The sequence below is a fragment of the Canis lupus genome, chromosome 9 (genome assembly GCF_011100685.1).
Source record: "Canis lupus familiaris isolate Mischka breed German Shepherd chromosome 9, alternate assembly UU_Cfam_GSD_1.0, whole genome shotgun sequence".
Lineage (NCBI taxonomy): Eukaryota > Metazoa > Chordata > Mammalia > Carnivora > Canidae > Canis > Canis lupus.
In genome coordinates, this window is record NC_049230.1 from 51,462,294 (window position 1) to 51,481,385 (window position 19,092).

At 50.4% G+C, this 19,092-nt stretch overlaps 1 protein-coding gene and 1 pseudogene across 8 annotated transcripts in view; one reads left to right on the plus strand and one right to left on the minus strand.

The window, feature by feature from the left end:
* GFI1B (growth factor independent 1B transcriptional repressor) overlaps nucleotides 1-19,092 on the minus strand; it is a 30,315-nt gene that overhangs the window by 5,876 nt on the left and 5,347 nt on the right. For 3 of the 8 annotated variants that reach the window (XM_038548904.1, XM_038548897.1, XM_038548899.1), the window contains exons 2-4: nucleotides 7,916-8,109; nucleotides 6,734-6,861; nucleotides 5,894-6,253 (exon numbers count right to left, since the gene is read on the minus strand). The gene's annotated coding sequence lies outside the window, so the exon portion shown is untranslated. The remainder of the gene's footprint in view (nucleotides 1-5,893; nucleotides 6,254-6,733; nucleotides 6,862-7,915; nucleotides 8,110-19,092) is intronic. The other 5 variants (XM_038548900.1, XM_038548898.1, XM_038548901.1 and 2 more) reach the window with 3 other exon arrangements.
* LOC100683488 lies at nucleotides 342-18,487 on the plus strand (annotated as a pseudogene).

Consider the following 19,092-nt stretch of genomic DNA (forward strand, 5'->3'; position numbering starts at 1 on the left):
CTCTGGGCCTATTCTGTTTTCTGTAAGTTGCAGTATCCAGGCTGGTGGTGCCAGAGAGTGCATCTTACATGCTCAGCGCTTATCATAGTGGGGGTGTTGTGGGGAGACAGGTTGCAACATGGAGGGGGCACCTCAATTGCAAAGCCACATTACTGTGGCACTGAGCAGGGCTGCACCTTATCCATGGCGCCAGCCCAGAGCCTGGTGCCCAGAGTGGGAGGAGCCTTCTCTCGTTTTCTGAGTGGGGTGGAAGGGAGGGTTGGAGTCCTGTGTTAGGGCTCAAGGCCCGAGAGGACCCCCGCACTCCAGCCCACTGGGAAGCCAGAGGGTATGTCGTGCACATGGAGGAAGAGGCCAATGTCCAGCAATTGCAGGAACTAAGTGGTGGGCAGCCCAGCTCAGCCCCATCATCCCCGAATCCCCCGGTCAGGGGGTAAAGGGAGATTGGAGGCCCAAATCAGGAAAGAGATCTGCCCTTGGTCCTGAGCGGGGGTTGGGAGGGGCAGAGCCGCTCAGCCTGAACACCTGGACTCTCCCAGCTTGCCATGGGGAGAGCGTCTCCTGCCCCCACTCCCCCCAGGTGTTTCACATCCTTGTGCTCAGGCCATGAGGCTCTCCTGAGGGGAGACAGAGAACATCTAAGTGGTCCTTCCTTCTCACCATCCCCAGGCTGCGCCCAGGCAGGAGTTCAGGAAATCCTTTGCCAATACCATTCCTGGTGGCTCCTTTGCTGGTCCCATTCCCAGGTGTGGGTCAGGAGCCCCCTTCCAGGCCAGCCACCTTGCGAGGCTAAGGGGTGATAGGGCCAAGCGCGGGAAAAGGATTACAGCTGCTCCAACAGCAGCCAGTGCTGGGTGATAAGGCCAAGGCGAGGAGCCAGCTGGGAGGAGGGAGATTAGAGAGGGCAGCTTGGAGGCCTGCCTTTGGAGCAGGCTCAGGGAGTCGTCCCTTCCCCCAGGGGTGACCCCAAGCCAGGCAGGAGAGGGACCTCCAGCTGTGCCTGGGCCTGTCTGCCCCTCACCAGAGCCCCCAGGGCATCAGGAGTCTGCTGAGGCCACTCCACCCCGGGGCAATGCTAGACCCTGCCCTCCCCACTATAAGCTTCAGTGTCCAGTCTAAATGGGGATGGGGTCAGAAGCCACCTGCCCGTGACTGTTGTGGCAGAAAGGACCTCTACTGCAAGCAAGTGTGCAAAGTGCTCGGCATAATGCTGAGGCTGCAGGAGAACAGAGCAGGTGGTGGCATCTCAGCCCACGGGAGGGGAAGCCTCAGGAAGGCAGGCACAGCCTGCGTCCTGTCCTGTCCAGTCTGGTCACTTCCCCCATCTGGTTGCAGTACCCTGCCGAAGCAGGTGGGCTCTGGGGACAGGGACGAGCCCTGGACCAGGAGCAGGGACATGCTTCACACCCTTCCTCTCTGGGATCTGAAATGAAGAGGTAGGACCTGAAGGCTCTGGTCCAGCTGTCAGATTTTGCCCTCACCAGGCTTGCCTGGCCTGCTGTCTCCCCCAGGCTTGTCAGGAAGCCCGCGGTGGCCTTATCTGCTGGGGGCAGTCTTCCTTCTGCCTCTTCCCCCTCCCTGGCCAGGACTCCTCTCACCATCATCCCCTCCTTCTCCCTTCTAACTCTTGGCTCCAGGAATCCCCTGGGGAGGCCAGACCCTGGGCCAAGCCAGAGGAAACCCACACATGCCCGGGAAGGCAAGGGGCTGCGTGGTTTTGCCTTTTGTTCTGGGGGTGCCTCCAAGGGCCACAGTCTATCAAAAGATGATTTATCATTTTTTTTTTACATAGTATTCTATTAGAAGGCAACAAGGACCAAAGGTAGGCAATGAGAACCTGCTGGAATGCCAGGAGATACTTGTTGTAGCCAGGATCTGCGTAGCCTTAGCTCCGTTAAATTGGACCTGTGAGCTGTGTCGCTACTGTCCCATTTCCTGGAGGAGGAATTGAGGCTCAGAGACTGGCTCATGATCCCAGGCAGATCCCAGGCTGTCCCGCAGGCCTCTGCACTCTCGACTGTCAGACCACGGGGTGGGCACTTATTTGGTGTGGAGATAACTGCACTGACATGCTAAGGAAGGTGTCTGAAGCTCTGGTGTGCATTATGCCATCAAACTGACAGCCACTGGGGGCAAGAGAAGCAGTGATTGTCTTCTGGGCTCACAGGGGACACTGAGGCCGAGGGAATAAAGTGGCTCGTCCAGGCCCCAATGGGTTCTTGTCCTGCTGGGACTTGACTCCTGGCCCGGGGCCCTGCTTGTTGGCATCTGTGGTCTTTCCAGCCACCCATGAAGACAGCCTGCCTGGAGCAGGGAGAGAAGGCTGGTTGGTGGGACAAGATGGTTGAAAAATCAAATTCTTTTGATTTCTATCTTTTCTAGAACCCAGAAGCTCCACATGGGTTCCTGAAGGGTTTTGAGCAGAGAGGCAGGAGAGAAAGACTCCCTCAGGAAGCTTTGGTGTTCCCTTGGACTCAGAGCCTGACACCATAGAGGTCAACTGCTTAGCAGTCAGGACAACACAAGTTCATGAGCAACGGGTCCCAGCTTCTGGGGTCTCTGGCTGGAAGAAGGGGACTCTCAGGGCTGACTCTCATGACCCACTCAGAGCCTCCGATCTATCTCCTCAACCTTCCCTCCCCAGAACGTTCGCTCAGTTAAGCCTGGCAGGGTGGCACAGCCAACCCTGTGGCCCAGCCATCAAGCTCCCCGTGAGGACACACCAGGAGAACTTCCTTTTGGCCCCTGTTAGCTGAGTTAAAAAAAAAAAAAAAAAACAGGAACCAATCACCTGTACTGTAGTTAATTAACAACCACACCGTTTTGATTCACACGAACCATTCTGAGAAAGAGCTCTGAGCAGAGATTGTGAAAGAACCCTAAGATTTCTTCATGAGACAGAGGCCTTGATGGTATCGGCCTCCGGAAAGAGACTTGCTGTTAACATCTCTTCCAAAACTCTCCATCCCAATAGAGGGTGCCCTGACCCCAAGTCAGAATCTTGGCCCACACCCCTCCTTCCAGGTTAACTAGCAGCTGCAGCCTAGTTGCTTCCACACAATGAGGTGCCACGGGCCTCCTGTGGGGCTGAGTCTGATTTTGTGACCTTGAGCTTGACCGCATCAGCCTCCAACCTGGAGCTTGGTACTCCTATCTCTCAAAAGGGACCGTTGGACTAAGAGATTTCTAAACTTCCCTTTAGCATTAAAATCCCATGCACAGTTTGTTGATCTTCAGCGCCTTGTTGACCTGCCTTGACTATGAGCCTCATCACTTGGGTTCCCTTTTTGGAAGTGTTGGGTAAGACTGCTGTTTCTCAGAGTCTGTGACAGAGGACCCTTTGGACTTCCTTTATGTTTAAAGACATGACTCAAGGGGAAACACAAACAAACAAAAAAAAACCCTTTCCATGTAGGAGTCAGGGGAAATGGGCCTGGGTCACATTAGGGGCCCCCAACAGAAAGAGGTCATTGTTTGTGTTTGCAGCTTCCAAGCAGTTGTCACATGTCTCCTCCTGAGTTCAAAGGCTGCAATGTCACAGAGGAGTGAGTCAACTTCTGAGCTGATACCCAAAAGAATCGAAAGCAGGGAAAAAACATGTTTGTATACCCAAATTCACGGCTGCATTATTCGCAGAACCCAAAAGATGGAAGCAGCCCAGGTGTCCATCGACAGACAATGGATGAACGCTAATTGGTGTATCCATACAAGGGAACATTATTCAGCCTTAAAAAGGAAGGAACACCTGCCACAGCGTAGATGAATCTTGAGGACCTCACTAAGCAAAATATGCCAGTCACAAAAAAGATGAATGCTGCAGGACTCTGCTTATATGAGATCCCTGGAGACGTCAGACTAGTAGAGATGGAAAGGACAGTGGTGAGAGCCAGGTGCTCAGGGAGGAGAAGAGAGGGGAGTCAGTGTCTGATGGGGACAGCATTTCAGTTAAGAAGATGAAGAGAATTCTGGAGATGGCAATGGTTGTACAACACTGAGAACGCATTTAATGCTACAGAAATTGTACACTTGGGATGCCTGGAATGGCCTTTGGCTTGGGTCATGATCCTGGGGTCCTGGGATTGAGTCCTGTATTGGTTCCCTGTGGGGAGCCTGCTCCTCCCTCTGCCTGTGTTTCTGCCTCTCTCTGTGTGTCTCTCATGAATAAATAAATAAAATCTTTTTTTAATTATATTTTTAAGATTTTATTTATTTATTCATGAGAGACACACACACAGAGAGAGAGAGAGAGAGAGAGAGAGAGGCAGAGACACAGGCAGAGGGAGAAGCAGGCTCCATGCAGGAAGCCCGACGGGACTCGATCCCAGGTCTCCAGGATCACACCCTGGGCTGAAGGCGGCGCTAAACCGCTGAGCCACCCAGGCTGCCCAATAAATAAAATCTTTAAGAAAAAAAAAAAAAAAGAAATTGTACACTTAAAAGTGATTAAAATGGTTGCTTCCCTGTAAAGTATATTTCACTACAATAGAAACAAAAATGAGTGAACAGAACATTCCCTGAACATTTCTGAACTGGAGCAGCTCCCATTGGTTTGAGTTCCTGAAAACTCAACAACAACAACAAATCCTCCCTCTGCATTTAAGGAGGGCTAAGGTTTTCTGCTGCTTCTGAAAAGGGATGAGAGAATCATATGTGATCTGGCTTTTTTCCCAGGGGCGATTTGGTCCCAGAACCTTCGGGGTTCTCCAAGAGGACCCCGACCCCACCCACCATCCCAAAAGCCTTAAGAAAATGTCCTGCATTGTTTTTGAGTAACTCCATCCATTAAACCCAACGCAGATATGGCTTTCTGAGGCTTCCCAGGCACGTTCTGCAGGGAAATAAGCACACCAACCTCCCCAAATCTTGAGTTGGAGGATCCCTCACACATCTCCTTATTCAAAGAGTTCCTTGTGCATCAATTCCAAGGTGCACCTTGCCATCTTGCCACCTTGCTGAGACTAAAATCTACCCATTCATTGCCTGCTAAGAAATATTCAGGAGGCGTGAGCAGGTGCCGCTCAGCTAGTTGCTACCACATGCATGCCCAGAGCCTGCAAATTAATTTGCCCCCTCCAGGAAACTCATGAAAGCTGAGGACTTTCCCCTAAGAAAAATATACACAAGCACATACCCACAGCTATTCTATAGACATGCCCCCCACAACCCCATTGCCTTAACAAGCCCTATTTTAGAGCAGATGCTTCACCCCAGATGCCCAGACTTTAAACTTGGCCTTTTCTTCAAAATTAGGTAGAAAAGACTGAGATGCCACCTGCCCTTCTGCAGCTTTCTTGTTCCTGGAGGCTGGGGTTGGGGGTGGTGGACAAACGCATTTTCTCTCGCCCCCTCACGAGGTTCTCTGGATGAGAGGGCACTCGCTCTCGAGGTGCCCCAGGAACTCAGGTGCAGGGCATCTGGGAGTGTGGGATGCTGGAGATAGAACTTCCCCCAGAGTTCTCCGATTTTATAGATGAGGAAAGCTCAGGGTGCTGGGGGACGGGGGGGGGGGGGGGGGGGGCAGCCAGTCGGTGCCTGAGGAGCCACACTGAGCCAGGCACCTGAACGAGTGTCGCCCCCATGCTCTGCCCAGGTCCCTGGGAGAGCTGGGGTTGCGGGCATGAGCTGGCACACACGGGCGATCTCCCACCGACCCCAGTGGGCTTTGGAAAGGCTGTTTATGCATGTTGGTGGAGGGTGGAACTCCTATAGGGCTCTTTCTCCCACCGCCTCCTCTCCACGGGGTTCAAGGGCTGAAAGCTGCATCCTGTGAAAGAGATATCCCAGTCCACCTTATTCTTCCTGTAACTGTCAAAGGGCCCCGGTGACCTGCCTGGAAACAATCTAAGTCAGACATGCAAATTTAAAAAGAAGAGGCTGGGATGACAGCCCTCACCTGTCCCCAGCTCTGCCGTCCGGTCCCTGCCGCGGTGTTGGTGGGAACCTCGCAGTCTCTCTGGGGATCGGCTCCACTCTGTCAACCTCGCACTCTCTGCTCCAATAGATACTTCTCCTTCCCCCCCCCAACCACTCTCTCTGTGTGTTTTTTTTTTTTCTTTCCTCTTCTGTTCCCCTCCTTGATTTTCAATCTGATTATTTGTGTCAAAATCTGGCGGTGAAGGAACAGCCAATAGAGAGCGCCCGAGCGCTGGGCTGCATTTGCTTATCAAAGCTCCCCCGGGCTCCGACTCGACGCTCCCGCCAGCCCTCCTCCCCGGGAGCCCGCTCTGCGCCCGGACATTTCAGCTACTGCAGGCTGGAAAAGAGAGGAATGGTTAAATCAGTCTGTTTTTAAAATTAAAGTTAAGGGGACGCTTGGGTGGTTCCGCCAATGAAGTGTCTGCCATCCGTGCAGGTGGTGATCCCGGGGTCCTGGGATTGAGTCCTGCATCGGGCTCCCTGCTCTGCGGGGAATCTGCTTCTCCCTCTCCCTCTGCCTGCTTCTCCCTCTGCCTCTCTCAAATAAATAAATAAGATCTTAAAAAAAATAAAATTAAAGTTAAAAATAAAACACTTATATACCTAATTTTGCATAAACTCAGAAGTTTCTGGGGCGCCTGGGTGGCTCCATGCTTGAACATCTGCCTTGGGCTCAGGGCATGATCTTGGGGTCCTGGGATAGAGTCCCACATCGGGCTCCCCACAGGGAGCCTGCTTCTCCCTCTGCCTGTGTCTCTGCCTCTTTCTCTGTCTCTCATGAAAAAATAAATAAAATCTTTTAAAAAAAGCAACAAACCTCATAACTTTCCTTAGTCTTTCCTTCCTTCCTCTGTCTCTGCTCCATCTCAAGCCAGCAGCGCTCTGCTCCAAAGCCACTGCAGACCCCTCTTAGGCAGGCCCCTCTTGTCCTTGCACAGGTGACCTCTGAGAAGAAAAGTCAAAGTCACCCTTCCCCAACTTGGACCCCAGAACAGGGGAAGGAGCCAGTGAGGTGCGCCCCAGCGGTGTCCCCAAGCCCTCAGCCCGCTCCGGGCTCAGGGTCCCAGGCCCTGCGTGTGTCGCCATCTGGTGGCCGCAGAGGAGACCGGGGAGGCCCAGGTCTGTGGGGTCAGTTGGCACAGCTAGCCTTGTACATCACATCCCCCTTGGCACGGAGCCCCATTCCCGGATCCCCCACTTTTCCCTCCTTTGCCCCTCCAGCCTGATTTCAGGAGGATTTGCATAAGAGGAACACTCACAAAACAGAGCACTGTTAGGCTGATTTGCATGCTCTTCAAGCCCCAGCACTGGAGAGATTATGTTTCCCTCATAAAGAAAACAAGTCTGGCGACAGAAAGCCCCAACTTAAACTGCAGGTCTGGAGCCCCAACATGAGGAGAAAGGCGGTTTGTGGGGAGGCTTCTCTGCTGCGAGGCCAGCCTGGAGGTCAGCGGGACCTACGATGCTGTGGGGGCCCGGGTCCCAACCTACAGGCCCTACCCCAGAGATGGAGACGGTCACCCTCTTGCACCCTCTTCGGTAGAGAGAGTGTGGGAACATCTGGAATATTCTTTGGATGTTCCCCATTGCTAACAGTCAACTGGAACTGTTTATCATTACACAGAAAATGTAAGACAATCCAAGGACATTGAGAAAATTTCCCATTTCTTCCCATTCTCGCTCCATGGTACAGGCGTATCCACATTCGTCTTGTCCAGTGGGTCTTTCTTTTTTTCCGTCGGCTGTTATTTTATTTAAGTACTTCCCAAATTCCCTTGGGGCTTTTTTTTTTTTAAGATTTTATTTATTTATTCATGAGAGACACGGAGAGAGAAGCAGAGACACAGACAGAGGGAGAAGCAGGCTCCATGCAGGGAGCCCGATGTGGGACTCGATCCGGGGTCTCCAGGCACACGCCCTGGGCTGAAGGCGGCGCCAAACCGCTGAGCCACCGGGCTGCCCTCCCTTGGGGCTTTTATGAGCATATTTAACAGCTCACCTCACCGACCCCTTTCTTCATTCGGAGTGTTTCGCTGTTTGGGATAAAGCTGCCGTGTTGGATTACGCAGTTCAGCTGCCGCTCTAGGGTGGTAAACCCATTTGGGGTCTTTATCTTCCCCCTGTAGTAACCGACTCGAGCCAGACGGGACCGTCCTGAGCGCCTTCCTGGTCTCACAGGTGGGACAGAGTATCCTGAAAGTTGCAAATTGGACTCATAAGTTCGGTGATGTAAACGTGTATGCAAAGTCATGAGCTTCAATGAGGCTAATGGAAGGGACATCTTGGTTGATGCCAGGCTGATCTTAGTCAGGAGGAGGAAAGTAGGGAAGAATGTCTAAAAAGAGTAATAGGTTTAAAGAGCTGGAGGCAAAAAAATAAAAAAAAATAAAGAGCTGGAGGCAGGACCTTCAGTGAACTGACAGCAGCCAAGTTCAGTACCGGTAGACAGTAGAGGGTAGAAGGGGAGGGAGAGATGAGCCTAGAATGGAGCAGGAATTTAAAAACCTGACTTAAAAACCTTGGCGGGGGGGGGGGGGGGGTGAGCAGCCCCGATGGCTCAGCGGTTTAGCTCCAGCTTCAGCCCAGGGCCTGATCCTGGAGACCCAGGACTGAATCCCACGTCGCGCTCCCTGCATGGAGCCTGCTTCTCCCTCTGCCTGTTTCTGCCTCTCTCTCTCTCTCTCTCTCTCTCTCTCATGAATAAATAAATAAAATCTTTAAAAAAATAAAAAATAAAAACCTTCAATGGGGACACCTGGGTGGCTCAGTGGTTGTGCATCTGCCTTCGGCTCAGGGCCTGATCCCAGGGTTCTGGGATCGAGTCCTGCATCGGGCTCCCTTCAAGGAGCCTGCTTCTCCCTCTGCCTATGTCTCTGCCTCTCTCTCTCCCTCTCTCTCTCTCTCTCTCTCTCATGAATAAATACATAAAATCTTTAAAAAAAATCTTCAAAGATTTCCCTCTACCTAACAGGACACAGCTTTAGCTTCAGAGATCAGCAATGTTTTTCACAGTGTTAGACTGTTTTCAAATGACAGCACTTTTTCTAATGCAAGTTGCAGAAACCCAGTTTATACTCATTGAATAACAGCAACCAAACAATTAGTTCATGGCACTGAAGAGTCCAGCTTCAGGCATGGCTGGATCCAGAAGCTCGGACGATATTGTTTAGACCTCATTCATGCCTGCCTCAGGACATTTGCATTTTTTGGTCCCTTCTGCTTGGATGGCCTAACTTCCAGATCTCCCCCACGATTGGCTCATTCGGGTCTCAGCTGTAATGTCATCTTGGTGGAGAGACTTTCTTGGCCATCGACTAAAGCAGGACCTTCCCACCCCAGCCACTTTCTGCCCCATCATCCTACCCTTTTGCTCTTCTTGGCAACCACAAATATCCGGAAATGCCCTGTTATTACCTTTTTATTGATCTCTTGTTTGGCCTGACTGCCCACCTGGAATGTAGGCCATACAAGAGCAGGGGTGGCATTTGCCTGGCTCACAATAGTGTATGGTGGACACTAGGGATGTGTTCACAGGGTGAATGAATGAACGAATGAATGAATCCGTGCATGCTTCTCTCTTTCTCCATGTCTCAGCTTGGCTGTCTTCCCCGGGGCTGAGATCACCAACACTGGCAGCTGCAGTCTATGATCTTGGAAATACCGGTGAAAAGAAAGCCCCTTCCCGGGTAGTTTGAACAGGAGGCCTTGAGCTGACTCACAAACCATCATCCCTGCACCAATCACTGTGGCTGGGGGAGGGCCTTGGGCTCTGAGTTGGCCACGAGTGGCCCACCCTTCTGCCCCAACCTCAAGGAGGCAGGGTTGATTTGGGAGGAAAGCGCTTGTCACCATGCAGAATGAGGCCAGAAAGGTGTTTGGGCCATGGCTCTGACCTTCCACTTTCTGAGCATCTTCTCATTGTCACCTGAACACACTATGTCCTTTCCTGTTGGAGACAAAATTCCTTTGCCCTTCCTGTTCCCCAAGTCCAGAACATTCTTTTCTTCCATCTTCTCTTTTGCTGCCTCATTCTGCTCTCACCTTCTCCAGGAGGCCTTCCTAGATGCCCACAGTCCCTGAGGCCACCCACCACAGCCCTTGGAGTCTCTGTCAGTTGGGCCTGAGCTGCTTCTCTGTGGGATCAGCAGCCACCTGTGGGTAGGAGTCGTCTCAGCAGGCAGGGGCACAGCCGACCTCGGGGATGCTGGCTGAATTAGTGACTGCTGCCCTCGGGCCTGGCAGCAGGCAGTGTGCAGAGCTCCCTACCCCCTGTGCAGACACTCCAGGCCGGCGCAGGTGGGCTTGGTGAGGGAGATGAGGGGGGTGAACATGCTGTGCTGGGCAGGCAGCACGAGGGTCCAGGCTGTGGTCCCAGCACCAGCTGGCATTAGCTGTGTGACCTTGGGCACCTTTCTGGCTTTGGCTTAGGATGGCCGCACAAGGTGGAATGCAACAAACACGAGCTGAGTCCACCCACCCTGGAACTTGAGGATGGACTGGGTGGTCCTTACTCTGGGGCTGGGGTGCCCAGGGGGCCGCTGTGCCCCAGGGCCATCCTCCTCCACCAGAAAAGCTCCTGCTCTCTGCCTTCCCGTGACTCAGTCATTCGGGGGAGATTCTGGAGCTCTTTCCCAGCCCAGGCTCCTTGCCAGGAGCTGCAGGCAGTTGAGGGGGCGGGAGCCCCACTTGCAAACACAGCCTGCACTGGCGTGTGGCAGTGCCCTGCCAGAGGCAACTCCAACACTGGCGTCCTGCTTTTCCACGGAAAGCAACTCATCAGACCGCCACAAGGTGGCTCTTGCCTCCTTTTCTTCTGGTGAAAACCTGTCAGTCCATCCATCCATCCTTCCACCTATCTAACTACTGCTTAAATTAAAAGAGTGATATATGATCTGTGTAGAAAGAAAAAAGTAAGAGTATTCATCTCCTCCATGTGTGTTAAATTTTTCTTTCTCCCCCTCCCCCACCCCCTCTCCCCCTCCCTCCTTCCCCCCTCCTTTCCCTAAAGACTCACCTCAATAAACCGCCAATTCCCTTTTCCCATGAAGACAATCCCCCGTCTTCCCCTCCCTCCCTCCTACCGCCTTCCCCTCCCTCCCTCACCTCCCTCCCTCCCACTCCCTTTCTCCCTTTCCCCTCTCCACAAATGCATAGGTGCCTATAATGTTTTTCAACTCAAACAAATCTTTGCTGACCCTTTGCTATTGTGTACCACACAGTCAGGCAATGCCTCCCCCAGTCTGTGAGCTCCTCCATCCTGCCTCCATGAATCTCATGATAAGGATGGGAAACACCCCTTGGAAGACCATGAGGCCGGATTCTGGGGTGCCCTCACTCCCCAAGGTGGTCGGTTTGCCCTAGTGAAGCATGGGAGGAGGGGTGCTCTGCTCAGGCACAGGGTGTGGGTAAGCAACCCCAGGGTCTGTGTTCCTGTCTGGAGCCTCCCAGCAACCCTGGCAGGGGTGTTAAACAGGGCTCATGGGGACCCCCATCCCAAGGTTTAGGAGATAACAGACAACAGAGAAGCCCACCTGCTCCATCCACCCCCACTGTGACTTCTCATGGGAACCCTCCTCAGAAAGTTTCCAACAATTCCCCTCTAGCAAATGTGAAACCCCATTCTGGGGACTAGAGAGGCAAGGGGGCCCCAGATCCCCACATTCAGCCATCTGCCACTTCAGAAGGGGAAACTGAGCCTAGACAACCCTAAGAAGCAGAGCCAGGACTGGGACCCTGGCCTCCTAGTCTTCTTGCAAAGCCCCTGATAACAGTAACAGTTCTTTTACTGGCTCTAACCTAGGTTTGTTACTTGTGTCTTATAAAACATAAATCCCTGGTAGCAACCATCAGAGAAGATTCTAGTTCTCCAGTCACTGGGGTGAAATGGAAGCATCGTAGTGGCATTCAGACCCGGGGTTGCAGCCTGGTCTTCACACCTACCAGCTGCAGGACCTCGACCAGGCACCAGCCTCCTCTGAGCCTCACACTTTACGTCTGCGAAATTGGGGCTGAGGATAATGCTTCCTTGGGGGTATTGTAGGTAGGAAAGGAGCAAATACAGGCAAAAACATTTATAAATGCTAAAACTCTTTGTAGCTGCGAGTTATTATTTCTCAGCAGAGATATTTAGTAGCTGGTGATAGGATTCATCGATTTCTCTCCAAGGAGATGGTCAGGAGTAGTCTTAGCTGCTAGGGACACGAAAGAAGAAAAACAGGGCATGTCAGCCTGAGTGCTATCAGGTGGGCTGTGCTCATTTACATGGCAGGCTGATTATTAATGAAATGCCTGACATTTGGTTACTGCTGTCATCTCCCCATGACTTCCATGTTTATGTTCCCTGGCTACTCACGGGAAGCTCATTCAGAGGCTGCAGACGGGAGGATGGGCCAAAAGCTCGGTGACCTGGGCCAGACTGGGTGCGGGGGCTTCACAAGCTGTGGCTCTCTGAGTCTGTGAGAGCATCTTGCCACTTGGAATCACCCACCAAATGATGGGAAACCAAAAACCACTGCCTGGGTGTGGCTGACACCATAGCCAAGTACGGTCCCCCACTCTGACTCCCCAGAGATTCCCCAGCATCATTAAGCATGTGATGCATGAATGCAAGTCTGTGCATGCGAGTGTGTGTGTGTATGTGTGTGTGTCCACTAGCCCAGCCATGGGAGGAGGACGGGCTCACCTCCCTAATTGAGCCCCAGTGAGGAACACCCCCAGCAGGTGAAGGCCTTGCTGCCTGGCTAGAGGAGTTTGCCAAGGCTACTGTGAAGGGAGAGGCTTTGTCTCCCTCCAACGCCCAACCTGGGCCTGGGGCCCTTGCTGCAGCCTCTAGACCCAGGAAGCGAAGCCTCAAAGGAACACGGAGGTTGGGAGTTGGAGGAAAGACATTTGGGGAGCAGGCACACAGCTTTGCAGAGGACTAAAAATTCACACTTGTCTGGGAAAGAGCCTTCTCGCAAGGCTCATCCACACGAGGAGCATCCTGCAGGCTACACTGTGTGGAATCCACAGCAGAGGGGCTTCCAGCTTCTGCAATTTGCACTCAGTTTACATCTATTTTGCATGTATTAGCTGCCTTCACCAATTTTCAAGCTACCTTTTTTAAAAAAAAATTTATTTAATTATTCATGAGAGACAGAGAGAGAGAGAGAGAGAGAGAGGCAGAGACACAGGCAGAGGCAGAAGCAGGCCCCATGCAGAAAGCCTGATGTGGGACTCAATCCCAGGACCCCTGGGATCACACTCTGAGCCAAAGGCAGACGCTCAACTTCTGAGCCACCCAGGCGTCCCTTCAGGCTACGTTTCATCAGAGCTGACTGAAGGACCAGCATTCTTCTCCTCCTGTTGCTTCTTATCACCCCGTGAGCATGCAGAAAGGTTGCCTCCACTGAAGAAAGCGGTCTAGATGCTGGCCTGGGGAGGAGGAAGACCCAGTGCCCTTTCGACTCAGACAGTATGTCCTTGGAAGGTGGCATGTCCATGCATTTCTGCAAGATGAGCGGTTTGTAGATTAAAAAGGACACACACATGTCCTCCTTTGGGAAGCAGGGAAGGGTTCTTTACAAACCATTCTGCCCAGACTCAGCCGTTCCACTCCTGTGTATGCACCTAAAAGCATCCAAAGGAGGAACTCAAAGAGCTATGTGTACTCATGTTCACAGCAGAAGTATTCACAACCACCAAGTGGGGGAAGCTACCCAACTGTCTATCGATGGGGACACGAATCAACAGTCTACACAGTGCCTGGGTGGCTCAGTGGGTTAAGCATCCAACTTCAGCTCAGGTCATGATCTCAGGGTCCTGGGATGGAGCCCTGCATCGGGCTCCCTGCTCATCTGGGGGTCTGCTTGAGATTCTCTCCCTCTCCCCCTGTCTCTCCCGTACCTCTCTAAAATAATCTTTTTTTCTTTTTTAAAAAGTTAATTTATTTTATTTAAATTCATTTAATTAACATATAGTGTATTATTAGTTTTAGAAGTCAGTGAATCATCAATTTTATATAACACCCAGTGCTCATCACATCATGTGCCCTTCTTCATGCCCATCACCCAGTTTCTCCAACCCCCAACCCCTCCAGCAATCCTCAGTTTGTTTCCTATGATTAAGAGTCTTTTATGGTTTGTCTCCCTCTCTGATTTTGTCTTGTTTTATTTTTCCCTCTCTTCCCCTACACTCCTCTGCTTTGTTTCTTAAATTCCACCTGTGAGTGGAAACTTATCCTTGTCTTTCTCTGATTGACTTATTTCGCTTAGCATAATACACTCTAGTTCCAACTGCATCATTGCAAATGGCAAATACGTAAATAAATCTTCAAAAAAATAGACAAGCACAGTCTATCCAGACAGTGGAATATTATTCAGCCTTCAAAGGAAGGATACCCTGACACACGAGAAGACATGGATGAGCCTAGGGGACAAGATGCTGAGTGACTCCAGCCAGACACAGAAGGATAAATCCTGTAGGATTCCATGTGAATAAGGGATGTACGGAAGGAAGTCAAAATCAGAGACAGAAAGAAGGATGGCAGGTTCCAGGGGCTGGGAAAAGGGAAAAGGGAAATGCGGAGTTAGTACTTCATGGGCACCAAGTTTCAGTTTTGCAAGAGGAAAAAGTTCTAGAGAGGCATGGTGCTGATGGCTGCCCGACAGTGTGAATATGCCTTGTGGCATGGGCCTGGGCACATAAAAGTGGTTAAGATGGTAAATGTTGTGTAGTGCGGATTTTGTCACAATTTAAGAACAAGCCATCCTGCCCCACCCCTCTTTTTCATAGATGGAGAAAGTGGAGGTGCAGGGAGGAACTGACAGGTCTGGAGTCCAGAGGACTTCACCATCCCGTGATCAGAATCACAGATTTTCCTTCACTGTCTCTTCCCATTAATTTTTGCTCTTCGAATATTTTTTTCAAGTTTTTATTATGAAACATTTCAAACAGGAAAGCAAATGAAACACGTCTAATGGGCACCTCTATATCCACCACTGTGACTCAATAGTAGTTACATTTGCCAAGTGTGGCTTATCTCTCTATATGCATACGTATGTTTTTTTCCTTATAAAACATTCTTTTTTTTTTTTTTTTTTTTTTTTTTTTATGATAGTCACAGAGAGAGAGAGGCAGAGACACAGGCAGAGGGAGAAGCAGGCTCCATGCACCTGGAGCCCGATGTGGGACTCAATCCTGGGTCTCCAGGATCGTGCCCTGGGCCAAAGGCAGGCGCCAAACCGCTGCGCCACCCAGGGCTCCCCTTATAAAACATTCTGAAGGTGTGCTGCAGACATCATGATGCTTTACCCATAAATACTTGAGCGTGCATCTCTGAAAAACAGATATTTCTTGCATCATCACGTAACTACAGTTATTGAATTATCAATCGCTCCCCAATCCCATTGGATATCCTGCCCATATTCACATTTTTGCAGTCCCCCCCCCCCTTTTTTTTAGAGTTGCTCTTTTAGAATCAGGATCCTGCCCAATTTTGAGTGGTGTTGGCTTGCTTTTGTCTCCTTTGTGACACAACAGCGCCCCCTACCCCTTTCTTTGGACATTGTTTTTGTTTTAGGGGTTTTCTTTTTCCACCTATAAAAGCCCGACCAGTCTGGTGGAAGGTCCTGCATTCGAGCTTTGTCTGATTCCTCATGGTGCTGTCTACCACATACCCACTGGAAGTTGGGGCCAAGGCTTGAGTAGATTCATGTGGGATGTTTTAGATGTGGCTACTTCCCCTGTGATGCTACAGACTGCATGGTATTGGACGACCCTAAAGTCAGGTTGCCTCCACCAGAGTGATGCGCAGTCTGGTCAGCTAGTTAATGCGGTGACAGCCGTTCTCATCATCATAAAGGTGAGTTGCGGAGCAATCTGTGAGGTAGGACTGTCCTTAGGCAAGCATCCTCCTCCTTCCCCCATGGCTTTGGCACCCACTACTGGTCCTTGCCTGAGTCAGTCCTTTTGCTGGAGGTTACGTATAATAATTCTTCAAATCCTACCATTCTTCCTCTATTTGTCTTCTGGCACCTTTTCTGTAAAGAGATTTCCTTCATAAACTGTGAATGAGCCACAGTTCTTCCAAAAATGAAAATGTAAATGATTAATCTTTTCTCATTAATTGCTAATTTTCATTATAAGATGTTGGCATAATTAGATTTTTTTTTTTTTTGCTCTTCTCTCCTCTTTCTTCCCCTTAAATTTGAATATCAGTATAAAGTCATGGGTTTTTATTTATTCAATGTAACTGATGAATTATAGAAATTCCTTTTTATGGTCAATGTGTCAGTTTCTGAGGGCTGTTATAACAAATGACCACAACTGTGTGGCTTAAGACAACAGAAATTTATTCCCCCATGGTTCTGGAGGCCAGAGGTCTGAACTCAGGGGTGCCTGGGGGTTCAACTGGTGAAGCATTTGCCTTCAGCTCAGGTCATGATCCCAGGATACTGGAATGGAGCCCCATGTCAGGCTCTCTTCTCAGCAGAAAGCCTGCTTCTCCCTCTCACTCTGCCTGCTGCTACCCCTGCTCCCCGCTCATGCTCTCTCTCTCTAATAAATAAAACCTTTTTATTTTTATTTTTTATTTATTATTTTTTTTTTAATAAAACCTTTTTAAAAACAATTTATTTAATCATGAGAGACACAGAGAGAGGCAGAGAGAGAAGCAGACTCCATGCAGGGAGCCTGATGTGGGACTTGATCCCAGGACTCTAGGATCGCGCCCTAGGTAGAAGGCAGGCGCTAAACCGCTGAGCCACCCAGAGATCCCTAAATAAAATCTTAAAAAAAAAAAAAAAAGAAATCTGAACTCAATTACATTTCTTTTTCCGTGAACTTTCTGTTTGTGTGTTTTGACCTTTTCTGCTATGAAATAATTGTGTTTTTTAATACAATTATTAAGAGTTCTCTGAACATGTTAGGAGGCTTGTGCTATAAGTTGCAAATACTTTCTCTCAGCTTATTTCTTTTCTGACTTTGCTTATTTTCTTCCTGCCATGCAAAAGTTGTTCTGTTTTGAGACGCTGTCTAATTTGTTGGCCTTTTCTTTTGTTGCGTCTGACTTTTCGGCCATTTCTGGAAAGATTTTTTTTCATCTGAGTCCAAAAATTCACTAATGTTGTTTTCTTCCAGCACTTGTGTGTTGTTACTTTCGACAGAGCTCTAGTCCCTTAGGAGTTTATTCTGGCATAGAGTGTGAGGTAGGGATCTAAACTTAAAATGATCCCTGTGTATTCTTCAGAGGAGACACGACTAACATAGAACCTCTAATTGAGAATTCCGGTGCTTTGTGGAGCAGGGGAGGTGTCATGGTGAATATGAGACTAACACGGGGCCTCTGTGGAATGTGGCCCTGCACACAGCACTGCAAGGGAGGAACAGAGGTATGATGGGGATTTGCCCAAAAAGACAGCCAGCTCAGCATTTCCAAGTTAAATTAGTAGGCATCAGAGTCAAGGTTAAACCTTTGGCAATATTCAACAGACAACACACAGGGTCATTGGTGTCACCTGCCAGCCGCCAGTTCCTTCGCCTGCTGTTCGGCTCCCTGCCTGCTCCAACCAACATGCTCTCCTGCCCTCGCCCGCCCTGCCCGCTCTCCACTGCAGCTTCAGCTCCCCGGCCCAGAACAATGCTAAGGTAGCCGTGCTTGGGGCTTCCGGAGGAATTGGGCAGCCCCTTGCGCTTCTTCTCAAGAACAACCCCTTAGTGAACCGCCTGACCCTCTACGATATTGCTCATAGGCCTGGAGAGGCCACAGGTCTGAGCCACATTGAGACCAGAGCAACCGTGAAAGGCTACCTCGGACCTGAGCAGCTGCCGGATTGCCTCAAAGCCTGCGATGTGGTGGTTATTCCAGCCCGAGTCCCGAGAAAACCAGGCATGACACGGGACAACCTGTTCAACACCACTGCCTCAATTGTGGCCACCCTGACTGCTGCCGGCACCCAGTATTGCCCTGAGGCCACGATCTGCATCATTTCAAATCCGGTCAACTCCACCATCCCAATTGCATTGGAGGTTTTCAAGAAACATAAACTTACGACTCCAATAAAATCTTTGGGGTGACAACCCTGGACATTGTCAGGGCCAACACTTTCATTGCAGAACTGAAGGGTTTGGATCCCATGTGAGTCAATGTTCCTGTCATTGGCGGTCATGCCGGGAAGACCATCATCCCCCCCGCTCCCCAATCTCTCAGTGCACTCCCAAGGTGGACCTTCCCCAGGACCAGCTGACTGGGTGGATCCAGGAGGCCACACGGAGGTGGTGAAGGCCAAAGCTGGAGCAGGCTCTGCCACTCTGCCCATGGTGGGGAGGGCGTATGCTGGAGCCCGGTTTGTCTTCTGCCTTGTGGATGCAATGAACGGAAAGGAAGGAGTTGTTGAATGTTCCTTCGTTAAATCCCAGGAAGCAGACTGTGCCTATTTCTCCACATAGTTACTGCTGGGGGAAAAGAGCATCAAAAAAGAATCTAGGCATTGGCAAGATCTCCCCTTTTGAAGAGAAGATGATAGTGGAAACCATCCCCGAGCTGAAGCCCTTCATCAAGAAGGGAGAGGAGTTTGTGAAGAACATGAAATGAGAGGGCAGGCAGCTAGCAGTTTCCCCAACTTATGAAGGCATCATGTCCCTGCAAAGCCATCTCCTGTCCTCATGTTTCCGTTGTTAACCAAACCACGAGTGTCATGTTAATGTCGCCACCCCTTCCAATTGCAGGTCCATCGATGCATGCATCAATAAAAGCAGGCTTGCATTTTCTTTAAAAACAAACAAACCAACAGACAACACACAAACCTTCAGGGGCCCCTCACTGCCTCCAGATATAATTGAGGTTTCTTATGTACCTTGAGGCCCTCCATATGCTGACATTTTTAGCTTCAATTTCACACATCTCTTAAATCTGACCATTTATCAAGCAAACAGCCGTAGGTCATCTTGCTGGAATGCCTTGGCTCAAGCTGGGTCTTCCTCCTGTACAGCCCCTCTGCTGCATCACCATTTAGCAAACTCCTGATCCAGAAGCAAAGTTCATAACTCACCCCCACCAGTAAGTGGCCCTCACTGCAAGTTGATCTTGGGCTGGACTTGACTCCGAATCACAGTATGGTTGGTCCCTCCCATTCCATCTGCTGGATTCTATGCTCCTTGAAAGCATGCACAGGGGATTGAATAATGTTCTTCCCCAAA